Source organism: Grus americana, chromosome 9 (genome assembly GCF_028858705.1).
Source record: "Grus americana isolate bGruAme1 chromosome 9, bGruAme1.mat, whole genome shotgun sequence".
In the NCBI taxonomy this organism is placed as follows: Eukaryota; Metazoa; Chordata; class Aves; order Gruiformes; family Gruidae; genus Grus; species Grus americana.
In genome coordinates this window covers 24,028,137-24,042,827 of record NC_072860.1, presented here as the reverse complement: position 1 = coordinate 24,042,827, position 14,691 = coordinate 24,028,137, and the positions used below count along the sequence as shown (strand labels likewise).

Sequence of the window (14,691 nt, the reverse complement as noted above, 5' to 3'; positions counted from 1 at the left end):
AAAGTCACCTGCTTCAGCTAGAGCTGTCAGTAAACCACACACCATGAGACATCCGCAGGGCTAACAAATAGTTTCTTCCACAGCGAGACAGGTTTTTTATTAAACAGAGCTGAACAGGAGCTCAGATGCTGCGTGTAGGAATGCAGAGGCCACGCAGAGTAAGATAGACCAGAAAAACTGAAAAAAGATACTAGAATACTACCACTACGGGAAAAAAAGAATGACAGCGCCCATTTAAAAATAGCTTGAGCAGAATACTTAAAAGGGTTTTGCATATAAAGGGTTCCATGCCAACGAAATGCTTATACATCTGCTCCTTCTTTTCATCTATCTACAGTACCCATACAATGAATGGACACACACAGCAGCCACCGAAATAATGTGATATTGGTTTAAATGATCACTGGATTAGGCCTTATGGTCTCCATTCAGCAAAGCATTTAAGCATATGTTTAAGGTTAAATACATACTTTTCATGCTTAACTCTACAGGGATAAGCTTAAGCATATGCATCAATTTAAGCAGATACTTAAGAGCTCTGCAAAATCAGGATGGACATGCTTAGACATGTGTTAAGTGCACGGTGTTATTTAACTGTTGCCTCGTGTAAAATCTCTGGTGAATATGCTGAATAATGGAAAGCGCCCGTATCCTGTGCACAAACTCTGACCTGGGCAGATTTCGGCTGATACTCGTGGGTGCACACCGGTGGGTCCCCTGGGAGCACAGGGAGCTGCGTGTATATGCCGCGTTGGCAATAAAATCTGAAGCTGAGAAGTTGCTACCCAAATGCTGGGTGGTCTCTGGTCATGCTGGAGAAGTGGTTATTTAATACCATTTGTAATGGTTACTTGGGGCAGGTGATCGCTTACTAAAGATGGGCTGTAGCACAAATGTTGCTGTATGTTATGCTGGCGATGCAGAGAGCACATGGTGCGGGATTAATAATGATTTGGTACCAGAGAGGAACTGAGCCTTCCAACCCACGTGGAAAACAAATTTTGCTCTAAACTTAAGGTCATGTTATTTTGTAAAAAACAATCAGCAATGATGTTACTCAAAGAGGTTTGGGGGATTTTTTATCTCTTGTGACTAAGGTATAAGGAGAAAATTCTTGATGGTAGAATTTGGTAAATGCCAAATACTTAGCCTAAAGTATTTCTAGAGTTGAATGAAATAAAGTTTTTGCAGAATAGTGAGCCTTATCTAGTTTCACCAGATTATTTTAAAGCTCAAATCAAACCAATATAAATAATGGGTAGAATTACTAAGCTGCAGGGAATGTCATCACAAATTTCCTGGAGTTTTCCATGTAACTGTAAGCATGACTGGTCTATTTACTGAAAGTAGTATATACTGTATAATGTTCACTGAAAACTCATGTAACTAATGCAATATGATAACCACTAAGGGTGCTACTGTGACGTAAAGGATATATTACAATTTTATCCAATTCAAACAGGGAAAAAAATTGTTTTAATTGTCCTGCCCTCTAAACAAATACTTTGTCTGTTCTACTGAATTTGAAATTCAAGGTTATGTATAAGTCATCCTGCAATAAAAATAATGTTATGGAATAAACAAGACTGCACTGCAATATGATTTGAGTCTTCAATCACTGAATTTTTTGGAAATATTTATATGAAGTGAATGTGTTATGCATGCCAGGATTTTTTATGATTCTTATAACGCAGTTGCAGTGCATCTTATTGTTACGTGCAAAAGCTCCGGTGACAAGCACATAGATTCAAAGTGCCGGGGCTGGCTTTGGCAGGAAGAGATGTTTCATTGAGACGATAGGTTTAGCTTTGCAGAGAGCAGCCTAGCTGCAGTGCTGTCTCAGCACAGCATGGGAAGCTGGTGGAATCATCTCCCGGCCATCCACAGATGGAGGGACTGAGCCATCCATTCACCTCCTGGAGATAAGCTGGCTGAGCTGGGGGCGATGGCTGCTCTGGAAGAGGCAGAGCAAACCCCCTTTGGCAAGTTGAGGGCATCACAGCTTGTGCATAAATGCCGCAACAGAAGTAGAACATGCAGTAAAGGCAAAATTGTTTTCCTGCTGTCACACTGCAAAATTTGTGGAGGTCGCCTGTCCCGCAAAGGTAGAATCTTGCATTGCTTTGCACTGGACTTTGACGTGATTAAAAGGGCACCACGTGGAGGGCATGACATTCCCAGTGCTGGATAGCCTTCGAGGAGGCAGGATGGCGTGCCGCCTTGGGTGCCTTTAATGATAACAATAAGTAAGAGAGAGCCAGAAGTTTATATTCAGCTCTTCCTCTCTAACATTTCACCCTCTTTCCAGACAGAGACCACTTCGACATGGCCACCTCCAGTGACGGGGATAGCCATCCTGCGTCTGCAAGCTACCACTTTCCAGGAGTTTTGGCAGTGCTGCCCTCCCAGGGTCATCACTGTGAGGGAAGGCTTTCATTCCCTCACAAATTACTGCCCAGGACAGTCCCCTGCATTTACAATCATTCTAAGGTTTTTGGACTCTGCATAAAGATAAGGAGGAACCTGAGGTTTAGACAGGGAAAGAAGATACCTCCACTAATTTTCTTTTTTTAATGGGATCTCCTATTTCCATGGAAATGAGACATATTTCTAGGTCCCCATGCCAAGCTAGAGTCACCCCAATTCCTGTTCACAACATTTTTAAAGTGTGTGATATGATTCAGTAACTCCCCTATTGCTGGCAAGAGGGAGCACCCACTTGGCACCCCTAGGACCTCCCTTCACTGAGGCTTTGTGAGCCACCCTGTACCAAAATGCCAATGAAGTCAAAGTGTTCTGCAGAAAAAGCTCCTTTTCACTCAAAATTTTGGGAGCCTGGAAGGACTTGGACCATTAGGGAGGACTGCTGCCATCACCCTGCTGAGAAACCCATCCGTGGCAATGGAGGTGTCCCCTATGGCCATTTCATCACCCCTTTATTACTTTCCACAAGGGTTTGTGAAGAAAATCAGAAAAGCGATTTAGTAAAGAGGCATCTGTGAGCAGATGTATGACCCCTCCATGGAGCTACATCATGACAGGCACAAGGTCAGAAAAAAAAATGTATCATCAGTAGATGGGGGGTTCCCCTTTGGACACACAAGGGACATTCATCCTTCACCTAACTTCATCCTAAACGCACAGGAAAGTATCAAATAACATAAAAATAACATGTTTTCAGTCTCTATGGCATAAAAGCATCATCCTTCACTGCTGATCTACTACTGGAAGTGATGTGTTGCCATCAGCCACTGAAATCAATGTAATGGCAAGCGATGCCCAGGGCAACACTCAGCAGCAGGCAATGGGGTTTTGCCAGGGCAGGATCATGTTTTCCCTTGGCTCCTAACCACAAAACTCCACTGCTGATGTGGGTTTATGAATGTAAATCCATGTTAACATCTCTAGAAGGAGTCAGATTTGGGTTGCAGATGCTGCTAAGGGCCAACCCATATTCTGCCTGCGCCCCCCCCCCCGCTGTCTCCTCTTTCCCCATCCCTCTGCGAGATCCAGGGGCATACTTTCTCCCTGAGTCTTATCAAAGCACACAAAGAAACAAGCCAAGCCAAAACCTTAAGATTTACTACCAGAAGCCCTCATCAGAATATACTATGTATCTCATAAAATAAACATGGTAATGAAAACCGTTTTTACCGTAGCCCTCAAACCTAGGAGCATTAGCAGCTGCTTTCTGTAAAGCTGGTGTTGATATTAGGGGGAGATAGACATCAGCCTGGGAGATGCTGTGCTCGGCTCTTGCAGGGTTAACCCACCTTGGCTGGACTTTAGCCATGCTTTGTAACCCTGCACCGATAATGAGTGTGTACATACAAGTCGAAAGCTCTAAATAACTAACTTTGAAACCCAAATCTGAGTTTTAATTAGATGCCTCTTTTCCATAAACAAAATCAGACTGTCTTGTGCTTTCTTTAGAAATTGGACTAATCTTTGACAGGTTGTTCTCATTTTCCAATTACCCACTAGGGAACGCACATTGGCACTCCGGCAAATAATTTTTGGCTGTGGCTCTTGGTTGCAAATAGTGTCATTGTTCTTGGTTAAATCTATGAAAGTTATACCTCCACTCCTCACTGCTGCCTGCCTGCTAGAGCATCCTGCATGGCTCGGAGACTGGTTTCTTTATCAGGCTCCGTAGCTCCTTAGCTAAAAGGCTATAAGCATGGCAGAAATCTGCTGTTTAAGGAGCTGCCGACTATCTGCACTAAGCTACAGCAGTGAGACCCCCAACCAGAATCTGCTTTTTGAGTTCCCCTGTATCTCCATGAACAGATTTGCCTATAAAACCAGCATTGTATATCGGCATTGCTGCTACAGGCAGTGGCTGCATGAATCCACGGCTGTGGACAGGTCTTGGCACACTTTTTTTGGCTATCATTTCCCCAATTATATGTGGCTGATTTGGAACAGGTGAAACGTTTCACACTGCAGATGGAGGCTGGTGCATGAGAAGGCAAACCCAAAAGGTATATAAGCACACAACTGATTTAAACCAGAACAAGAGACTGGGAGCGGCATTGGAAATTTTTTAGTTCAAAATTCAGAATCAAAGTTGAGGTGGTGCTTTTTCACCACGACTTCTTTGTTTTTTTCAACCGTACACTTTTCCTGTGGGTGAAGTCAATAATACTCTGCACAGAAATCTTCTAAATTTATTTTAAAAAGAGGCATGGAAGAATTGGTAAACTCTAAGGGCAAGGTCTTGGATTTTATACAGTAACCAATGAGCTGAGCCTTCATGTCTGCAGATGCTTCCACCTCACAAGCAGCGACGAGCAGTGATACAAACCCAGGCTGCTGGTGCTGGCACCTTGCTTGGACTCAGTACAACCAAGCCCCAGAGACAAGAGAGCAATATTAGTCACAGCTGAAATAAAATTACATTTATGGATTGGCATAATCTACTCATTGGTTCTGGATTCCACAACATCGAAGGCTTGTTGTAAGTTCACATGACGCTCCTGAGCACCAGATTTTGTATTTCGGGGTATGCTGAGCTGAAAAACGAGGGGGAAGGACAAAAAAAGAAAAATCAATCCTGAACACAAAGTAGAAAAGCAACGTCCTATGGGCTAAGTATCTGAAGCAACTACAGGTGTGCATTCAGTCTTCAAATGCCAAATTATGTTCAAAATCCATTTTTTTCAACATCATCTTACATCCAATTAACTACTCAAAGCTGAAGGAAAGAGGCTGCTGGGAGCTGTAGTCACACAGAGAAATTGATGCTCCCTAATGCATCAGTGGTCCCAGAGATCAAAAAGCAGAGAAAGGATGGAAAAAGGCATCAGTGTGAAGGGTGCCGCAGGAAGGGTATGTCTGCATCTTCCACCCTCCACTGCTTTCGTTGTTTTCTATGATTATAATGTGTCATGTTCACAGTGCCCAGCAAGGCAAGAGGCATGCCACTGCCTCCAGATGCCTCCTGGGAGGGTCCACAGGGGACCAGGATGCTCCTCTGAGCTGCCCAGCAATGGGCAAGAGGGCACGGACAGAGGTTGTCGCAACAGCAATTAGATATTAGGAGAAATGTTTTCAAAACAAGGGCGGTCAGACCCTGGATTGCCCCCTCGTCTCCAAGAATGGAGACGCTCCAACCTCAGTCAGACAAGGCCCTGAGCAACCCAATCTGCATTGCTCCTGCTTTCATTGAGGGGTGGCCCAAAGGGTCCCTTCAACCTCAGCTACATGGTGATGCCACCACTCTGCCACATGGTGTTTCTGGTACTGGGAGCAGTGATGTCACTTGCTCTTCAAGGGACATAAAAGTCCGAGTGTTTAGATATTACTTTGCTGAGCATCCTGGATGGTGAATTATACCCAAAGAAAGAACAGGAATGCTACCAAAGTCTTGCCGTAGTGCCAAAAAATGGACTCTACTTTGACTTGAAATGGTTTAGATTAGACCACATACACTAATATTTAAGGAGCCAAAAGCAAGAAATAAAAATAATAAATTGATTTAAAGTAAAAAATAAAACCTTAATGCACTTTATACTCATAGACATCCCCAGTTACAAGTCTCCCTATAGATAAATACATATAGGCAGACGCGCACACACATTTATAACACTGGGGTTCCTCTGACCCGCCAAACAATCTTACAGGTTTTTCTTCAATCAAAATGAATTAGAGGAATTAATTGAACAAATCAAACTAAACTTAGTCACAGCAGTGCTCATTGCCTAGAGAGCCTCATAAATCTGATGAATGATGGGATGATGGCAAATACATCCTCATTACCATGCTAAGCTCAGTTTGCTAAATAAATTAGTCATGTCATCAATGTCGTCACTGCATTCCTCTGCCACGGCTGCCGCGCAGCCGCTGTTGCTCTCCCTTTTGCTCCTCTAAGAGTACCTGCCAACTTCAAAGGGGTACTCGGGGGAATTAATGACTCAATGTTTGCAAAGCGCCTTGAGATCCCCCAGATGAAAGGTATATTATAATCCCCTCTTCGCCTGCCCAGACTGTGTCAACCAAGAAGTGTGAGAAGCCAGCGGTGCTGGACCTGGAGGGGGTTTCTCACGGCCTGAACTCCTCAGAGGTGCCCATGTAGCATGTGCTGGCATATCAGGGGCAGGGACAACCCTGCACTCCCTGATGGGAATAAGGGTCAAACATTAACCAGGCTGCAGGATGCTGCACACCTGCACTGGCCCACCACACTGCAAGTTCGCTTTGCCACCACAAATAAACACGGCAAGGTCTTCAAGAAACTCATGGACTTGGTGGAGGATTGTGCAAATGAGGTCCTTGGGGGTGTTCGCAGATTTGGCCCATCCTGCCTCTGAGCCCAATGCTTATTCCTCCCCTCACTATTTCTCTCAAGGATACAGAGTTTTCCCTAAAAGTGCAGAAGCAAGTTTTGTTGGTTTTAACAAGAGAAATACTAGATTTTTCCCTTAGCTTTCTCTGCTTAGGGATTTTTTTTTTTCCTCATTTCTGGAGAGCAGAGACACACAAGGCAGTAATGTTCCCTGTTGCTGAGTGCTTTCACCTTCCAGCTGAGCATCCTGTTCCTTTCCCGGTAGGGACAGACGGTCAGAGCTCATGTCATGGTCCTGCACGTCACCCCATCACTAGTCACGTCCTCCAGAGATCCTGCCAATGCCTCTGAGCAATGAGTGACAGTGATGGCCTGATATTTCAAAAGCTTTAAAAGAAGACTAATGAGAAAATAATTCAAAGCAGCTATTGGTATTAAGCTCCTTCTTCTCAAGTAACTGCCAAATTTCAAGCCAAATAGTTGGAGTTTCCTCTCGCAGTTTGGGAAAAGAAAAAAAAAAAAAAAGAAAAGCTTAATTATTTTTAAGTAACTTTGAATAGAACGAGCTAGGCCATCTTTGGTCCTAGTTTTGGCAAAAATCCCAGGTAATATTCCAGGAAGCCGTCTTTATAACAAAAAACCCGTAAGCAAGTGTCTCAGCTCTCCATGTGTATCTCACTGACTTCAGGGGAAGTTGCACGCGTGCATTTGCAACTAAACATCTCTTCTAGGTGTAAATTGAACAAAAACATCCCTGAGGAATCTACCTATAAGCACCGGGATTTACCTTTGCACTCGGCCACATTTGTATTCCTCAGTGCAATTTTCAGCTGTACATTGCAGGAGGGAAGGTATTACTCAGCCTGCTTTATTTTCATATGAGTGAGGGTTACTGTAAGAGGGAACATTGTTTTTAATATTGGCCCTGAAAAGTACAAGCCAGCAGATGGCAGTTTAAACCACATTCAGTCAAAACAACATAATATTTTAGCCAGGGCCATTATTGTCAGATCATTTCAACACATATATTTGAAGATTTGACTGCGAGGATGGTAACGAGACTAAAAAGACTGGCTGGGATTGCTGGCAGCATTGCTGCACCCCTCTGTGAGAAGTCTGCATATAGGCTGTTTGCTCTCTAAGCTCTGCAAGGCTGCGGGCTCACCCTCAGATTTGGGTGAGCAAAGAGCGGATGATACTGGTGGAGGTGCACAATTTTATCTGTGTGTGGGTGCAGGTGGGTGCTGGCCACATCTTCTCCATCTCACCCTACCATACACACCTCTATTTGTGGCTGGACTGTCAGCATTATGCTTGGACGTGTACGTGACTGCCCATTCCTAGATGGGTGTTTGTAGAGGAGAGCGTGCTGAGCTGTTTCCAAGCTCTAGGGTGTTTTCTGAATGTTCATTTTAGATCTTCTTTACAGGAAAGAAGGAGTTATCCTATAAATGGGGTTTGCAGAAGGCCCTAAAAATGACCAAACTTTTGCCTAGTTTCATTTTCCCAATGCACCAGTGAATCTCCCTCAACCAAGAGAGAGTTTCACTGGGACCAGCAGTTAGCTAACTGGCATTAACTAATATTCCTAATTCCCACTATTTAACTATGGATAGAAAACTGGAGAGAAAGGGTTTTTAAAATATGCCAAATCATCCATGTTCTTCACTGGGTTTTGGTGGGGGAGTGCAGGAGCCTCCCTGTGTGGATGGGCACACAGCTCCCCACGCATTCCAGGATGATAAACCTTTGTTATGCCTTACACTTCACTGCCCTGAAAATGCAACTTTCCACATTTATGAATACAAACAACACTATTATCTCTACCTTTCTAATATTTAACTAATCTAAACACTCAGGTAAAATGTTATCTGAAATGGTACTTCTATAAATGCATTAACTTTGTCTTCCTTTGACTTTTAAGATATCTTTCCTTACTAATACATCTGAAAAGATTGTTTGGAAAGCCTTCGTAAAGTGGCAGAGCAAACAGATGAAGGGCGTTCTTTAGTAGTTCTTTATTATTAGCTTTCCAATGATACTATCTTCTTGTACTTTTCTTAACGAGAAAATAAATAGAATTTGTCTCACACACAGCTGTGTTTTTCTTTAGCTAAGGAACGCACAAAAGGAAATTTAAAAATCATGCATTATCAGTGAACAAGCTAGTTAAAGTAAATAGATTCCAGCCAACTTGCTTCTAAAAGATTAAAGGTTAATGATGGAACTTACCTTGCTCAACAGATTTATGAATTATCAAAGTCTAGAAAAGGTGCATCCAATCTTCAGGCATTACCTACCAAGCAAACATCAAGAGCAGACACACATTCTCTCTCAACAGAGCAGCTACATTTTGTATCACATCACTTAGTGCTGTTTACTGATTAATTGGCATTTCAAGTACATTTATTAAAATACTTAATTGACCCCAACTAATTCTTTTAAGAAATTCATTGACTGACGTAGGATGCTAGTTTAAACAAACAGTGTGATGTCAAAGATCCTTCCTATTGTATCAAAGATTACGTAGTAAAGCACTGAACTGAGGACATGCACAGAACGCTGGTACCTCCTCAGTAGTACTCACCAGCTTATTTATGCTAAATAAATATATCTGGATTTGCTAAGTAACCCATAAAACAATTACCTAGCTCTGAATTATGTCTGAGGAACTCCAAGACAGCATATCAGAAATAGCATGAGCTTTCTAAAGTTAGCTTGCCATCCTCCTCTGAGACAAACAATACCACAGTAAAGCCCTATCTTTGGAAGCGTTTGGAAGGTTTGCAACAATCCACCCTGTAAAACCACAGGCAAACACGCTGCCACAGGCTGCTTCCCACTGCCGGGAGCCGGGGCGGTTTGAAGTCCACAGTAGCTGGCCCACTGCGGGAAAGGTAAAGTGGTTGTGGCATTTATTTCTTACATTTCTTCTTACACAAAACTTTTTACAAGTCACCTTCTGCTGGACCACCAAACTCTTTCAGGATACGTATTTCTAAAGGAGAACAGTTTAATCAAGTCTGGACACGTTAGTGTGGAGACATTACTGAGATTATTTATTTGTTTATTTATGAAATCTATTTTAATCCCTGTTTTTCTGTTGAGAAGCCTAAAGCCATCAAAGGTTTAATGTCTTTGTGTGCCATTCATGGGCAAATGAATATTTTAACTCTGCTCTTTAATGATCCTTATAGATTTTTAAAGCCTGGCCCATATATCCTAGCTGTCCCTTTGAATGTATGTTTTAATGACATCAGTGAGAGTTTTAAGCAAAATGAAGGTGGAATTCAGTCCTTCATGAATTAATCTATTCTGAAGATCAAATTGTGCCATCAGGTCGGAGAAGTATTTTCACCCTTCAGAAATTCAACTCACCTGAATCTTCAACACCTCTCTCTCTGTTCCCTCCTCTGCTCCCTAACCAGATAAAAAACATTTCCACCTCTCCACCCTTCCGCCCCGATGATAAAGTAAATAGCATGATATAGGACATCGATTTGCTTTAACGCAGATGTATATGACTCACTTGTTTACCTCTGCACTAAAACCAGTGCCACAAAATGCCATAAAACCTTTGAAAAATGTCTCAAAGACACAACTCGGGGCCACCAGTGTCCAGACTTTCAGCCAAACTCCAAAGAAATGGAAGAGCTTGGGAAAGGAGGCAGCTGAGAGCCTGAGGATTTAGTGTGCCTGCTGGTGGGCTGCGGTTATTTGATAGGAGTATCTTCATTAACGGGTAAATTCTAAAGACATTTCCAACTACTCTTAATCACATATTCCTCTATCAGGCCAATATGAAGGGAAAAAAAGAAAAATCCACCAGAGCGTTCATTTTCTGCTGTTTATATGCCATATGAACAGCACTATTAAACAGTGCTGGCAACTAAAATAGCAATAATGGCAATCACACTATTTAAAAAATCTCAGAATGTAATTGCAGTTATATCAGATATATAGCCCTTTCACAAATAATGTCATCCTAGGATATAACACAAGCCCTGGATATCACACCAACTTTGGGGCTAAGGTCCCACGATGTGGGAGAACATCGAGTCTGTTGTCACACAACATTGCTCTAGTGAAATTTGCCCTCCAGCCACTCCAAAACCTTGTCCCTGTATAAACCGTGCCAGTGTTGATTTGCAGGAGCCCATGGAAAAAAAATTCAGCATTGGAGCACAGAGGGTTTGATTGCCTCAGCTCAGGGAGCGAAACCCTTGAGAGGCCACCAGATCTCACCTGCAATCACATGAAATCTCACCTGGCTTTGATTTAAAATGATAAATCAGGCCAGATTTTACTGGAAACTGAGCCTAGATTTGTGCAAAACATTTGCAAACCTCACCCTAGCCAGCTGCCTTCAATGGGCAGCACTTTCCATATTACTTCAGGTTTCCTGGCAAATATTTTGCAGGTCTCTGGTTTCTCATTCCTTTTGCTCCTGGCCTTGTCTGTTGTGGAGTTACATGCCATAATAAGACAAAGTAGAAACCTCAAGACATTCTCATTCTCTTTCAAATGTTGTTGAAAGCAGCTTGTTTAAATGCCAGATTGTGTCGTATCTATTCTCATTGAGTAAAACTTTATGCCAGAAATTGTCCCATAAGCTTCAAAGAAGGTGTTTGCAAAATAGGTGACTGCAGAGAGAGGTGTCCAAAGGAACTTTTAATTTCTTCTTCAGCAGGAAACAGTCAAAACTGAAACACATTACGCATAAAAATAAGCAATGCCAAGCTATTTATTTTTTGCAATACTTAGACATGCTGCAGTGAGGGGCAATCCACACCTCCTAGGTGTGAACTGGGTATTTTTATTCCCCACATGCAGCTTTATTCACCTATGGATCCTGCGGGCATGAAGCCCAGGTAACTGTAGATTTCCAAAATGCAACAGGAGAACAGAGAGACTGAATGCCGTCTTCATGGCAGATTACAAACATTGATCTTCTCTTATTTTACCTGATTTGCACTTTTTTTCTATCAGCCCTTTGATTCTGCAGTTTTACAACATTAAGCTCTGAGGTTGCAGCACAAGTCCATGTTATTAGGTACAGCCTCTGGAAATCCCTCAGCTTGGTTCATCTTCATCTTCCTCCCCCAAAATTCAACCTATAACAAAGACACTTGAAAGCAGAGTTACCAACTTTTAGTATTTTATCTTAAATCTCAAAACATTTGGTATTTTGTTTGCTGTTGAGGAGAAGCTCTTCAACGAGTCTAGAAATCTAACCAGATAGAAAAATTAGTAATTTTGAATGCTATGATTTGAAGGGGGGAGGAGGCTGATGGGGCTCCTTCTTGGGTGACAGTAGTGAAAAAGCAACGGTGAGCTGATTGAGATGAATGCTGCCTTTAAAAGAACCAGAAGCATCTATTCAGTGAGAAAATAGGACTATTCCATAAAAGAGATGGGAATCAATTACAGCCTTTCATGAATACAAGGCATAAGCGCTAGTTAAAGCAACAGCTCTTGACCCACGAGTATAACCTATTTCTGAAACACAGATCACTTCATAAGAAAACATATGTCAAAACACACATCTGAGATACTGAAGATCCTTTCTTCATCAGTATTGAAAAAAATAAGTCAACGCAAGAATAAAAATTACTTTGTGCAAAAATAAGCATTATCAGTACAGATTACAGTTGCCTTAATGGAAGAAGTGTGTAGTACGTGTAGTATTAACCACCTTTGCCCTGTGAAGCACGGATATAGCTGGAACGTGACTACTGGGCAAGAAGCAAAAGAACTGGAAAAAAAACCAAAAATAAACTCAAAATGTCATTGGGTCAGAAGTAAAGGAGATAATTTAAGATCCGATTTTGTAAATTGGGATGACATTATAAAAGAAGTGGTTGTAAGAAAAAGCAAGGATTTGAGAACACATCAAGTTCAGCCGAATTCACAGAGCTGTTTCTTCATAAGCAATGGGGTTTGTTCCATTTAATTTCATCTGGATCAATTTACCATTAGCCAGTTCCAAATACAGACTTGAGTAAATCAAGCTGAAGGAGAGGACATTAAAACAAATAGTAAAGGAATTGTAACACACTGAAGAGGAGGGGGTCAGGCTTACTAGCGATGTGGACATCGCTTCAAAATCCAACGCACAAATTGGTGCCATGTTCAATAAGAACAGTGGTATCAGCCTGCGGGAGAATGTGGGAGTGCTTAGTTTGTATTAATAAACTAAGAAGGGATTTGGAAATTACTGAAGTTGTTATTGTAACTGTTTACTTTGTATAAGCAAATAATGGGTTAAGCCATTTACAAGAGTAGCTCCTAGGAATCACCAACAACTTACAGTCCTGAGAAAAAAAATGAATCAATACTGGATTTGAAACCCATCTTGAGAGACTGATCAAATATGAAATCAGTCCTAGAGAATACACTTAAGCACAATGCCTAAACTCTTGGCTAATCCCCAACACATTGAGGTTGCCTTTTGCCCCTCTCAAGGGGAAGAAAAGAAGTAGCGAAGAAGAGAAACCTGAAGGGCTAAATCTCGCGCTCTAAACATGCCAACCAATTCAACAAGCCAGATGCCTAATTTCTAAGTATGCAAGCAGATAGGACACCCTTCATCACACTCAATGGCTTGCACTGCAAATCCTGTACTAAGTTCATTGCTCTTGCTTTTAATAATTTAATTACTAGTAATCATCATAATATATATTCCAGTGATTAAAAAATTCATTAATTAAAATGACTATATATCCTTTATAATATTTAATACACTTTATGATAATATTCAAATCTATTCAATCCCTTATGAGGTTGGAAAGAGTTTGAATCAAATTGTTTTTGAGAACCGGTGACATTCTTTGGTCCCCAAAATTCATCAGTCCCATTGAGAGGATGGGGAAGACAAGAAACGCAACACAACATTTTTGGCTTTGATTTGAGCTGACTGAACACCTATGGTCCTGAAGACACCTGAGATGACAAAGTCAGAAGTATATTTGTAGTCCAGAGTAGAAGGGATTACACACGTGAGAGCTAAGAGGAATAATTTTTAGAATTTGAAGGGAAATCTGCCACAAGCTTCAATCTCCTGGAGCTTTTTCAGGGTACTTCACCCATAATTGATTGTAAATCACAAGAACAAGTTAATGATTTCCTCCTAAAATACAAAACTGCAGTTACCAAAAACAGCACATACGCATAATTTGGGGATAGTTTCTGAAGGCTTCATTTCTTTACTATTAGTTGTCACTGTTCATAGCTTGCAACTAAATAAATTGAGAAGCTATTGAAATGCAATGTCAGCTGTTACCAACATCATCTACCAGTGGCAAAAGGACCACCAGGGAAAATGAAACCAACTGGTCTCTGACTACGAAAGTCTATCGGACCAGGCATGGCTGCCTTGTGCGCACCTTGCTAAGGATCACGTCCAGCTCCAGCTGAAGGGCAATAGGTGGATCTCTTTCTAGTAAATCCATAGGAATGGGTGGGCTATGAGAATAATTCTGCCATTTGCAGATGGTATATTTTTGAAAACAAAGAACAAAACCACAAATCAAAATCCTTACACTTGATGCAGTGATTTCTCGTGCTGATAATTAAGTCCATTTTGCATATTGCAAAATCTCACCAACTGTCACTGTAAATTTTCTCCCGTTATTGACAAACTGTTTGCAGGTCCAGAGAAGAATGGGCCTTTTTTTAAATCCATGATTGTATATATATATATCACCTACATCACTGACATCATCCAATAAACTTAATTGACGGCGGTTTGTCTTAACTAACCTACGTTTTCAAGGTGTTGTCATGCAGGATGAAATGTGTGTGCATTTAAAATCTGCACCTTCTGGGATAGCTGGCGTATGTACAAATTCCCAGTTATAAAGTTGAGTTATAACGTAGCCCTCCCAAGAAACGCTGATGACATT

General features: G+C 41.6%; 1 protein-coding gene across 7 annotated transcripts in view; it reads right to left on the bottom strand.

Moving 5' to 3' along the window:
• The window catches only part of MECOM (MDS1 and EVI1 complex locus), a 341,271-nt gene that overhangs the window by 115,873 nt on the left and 210,707 nt on the right, over window positions 1-14,691 (bottom strand). The window contains exon 1 of one of the 7 annotated variants that reach the window (XM_054834978.1): window positions 9,020-9,038. The exons of the other annotated variants lie outside the window; for them this stretch is intronic. The gene's annotated coding sequence lies outside the window, so the exon portion shown is untranslated. Of the gene's footprint in view, window positions 1-9,019; window positions 9,039-14,691 lie in introns of those variants that run through there. 7 annotated transcript variants of the gene reach the window in all.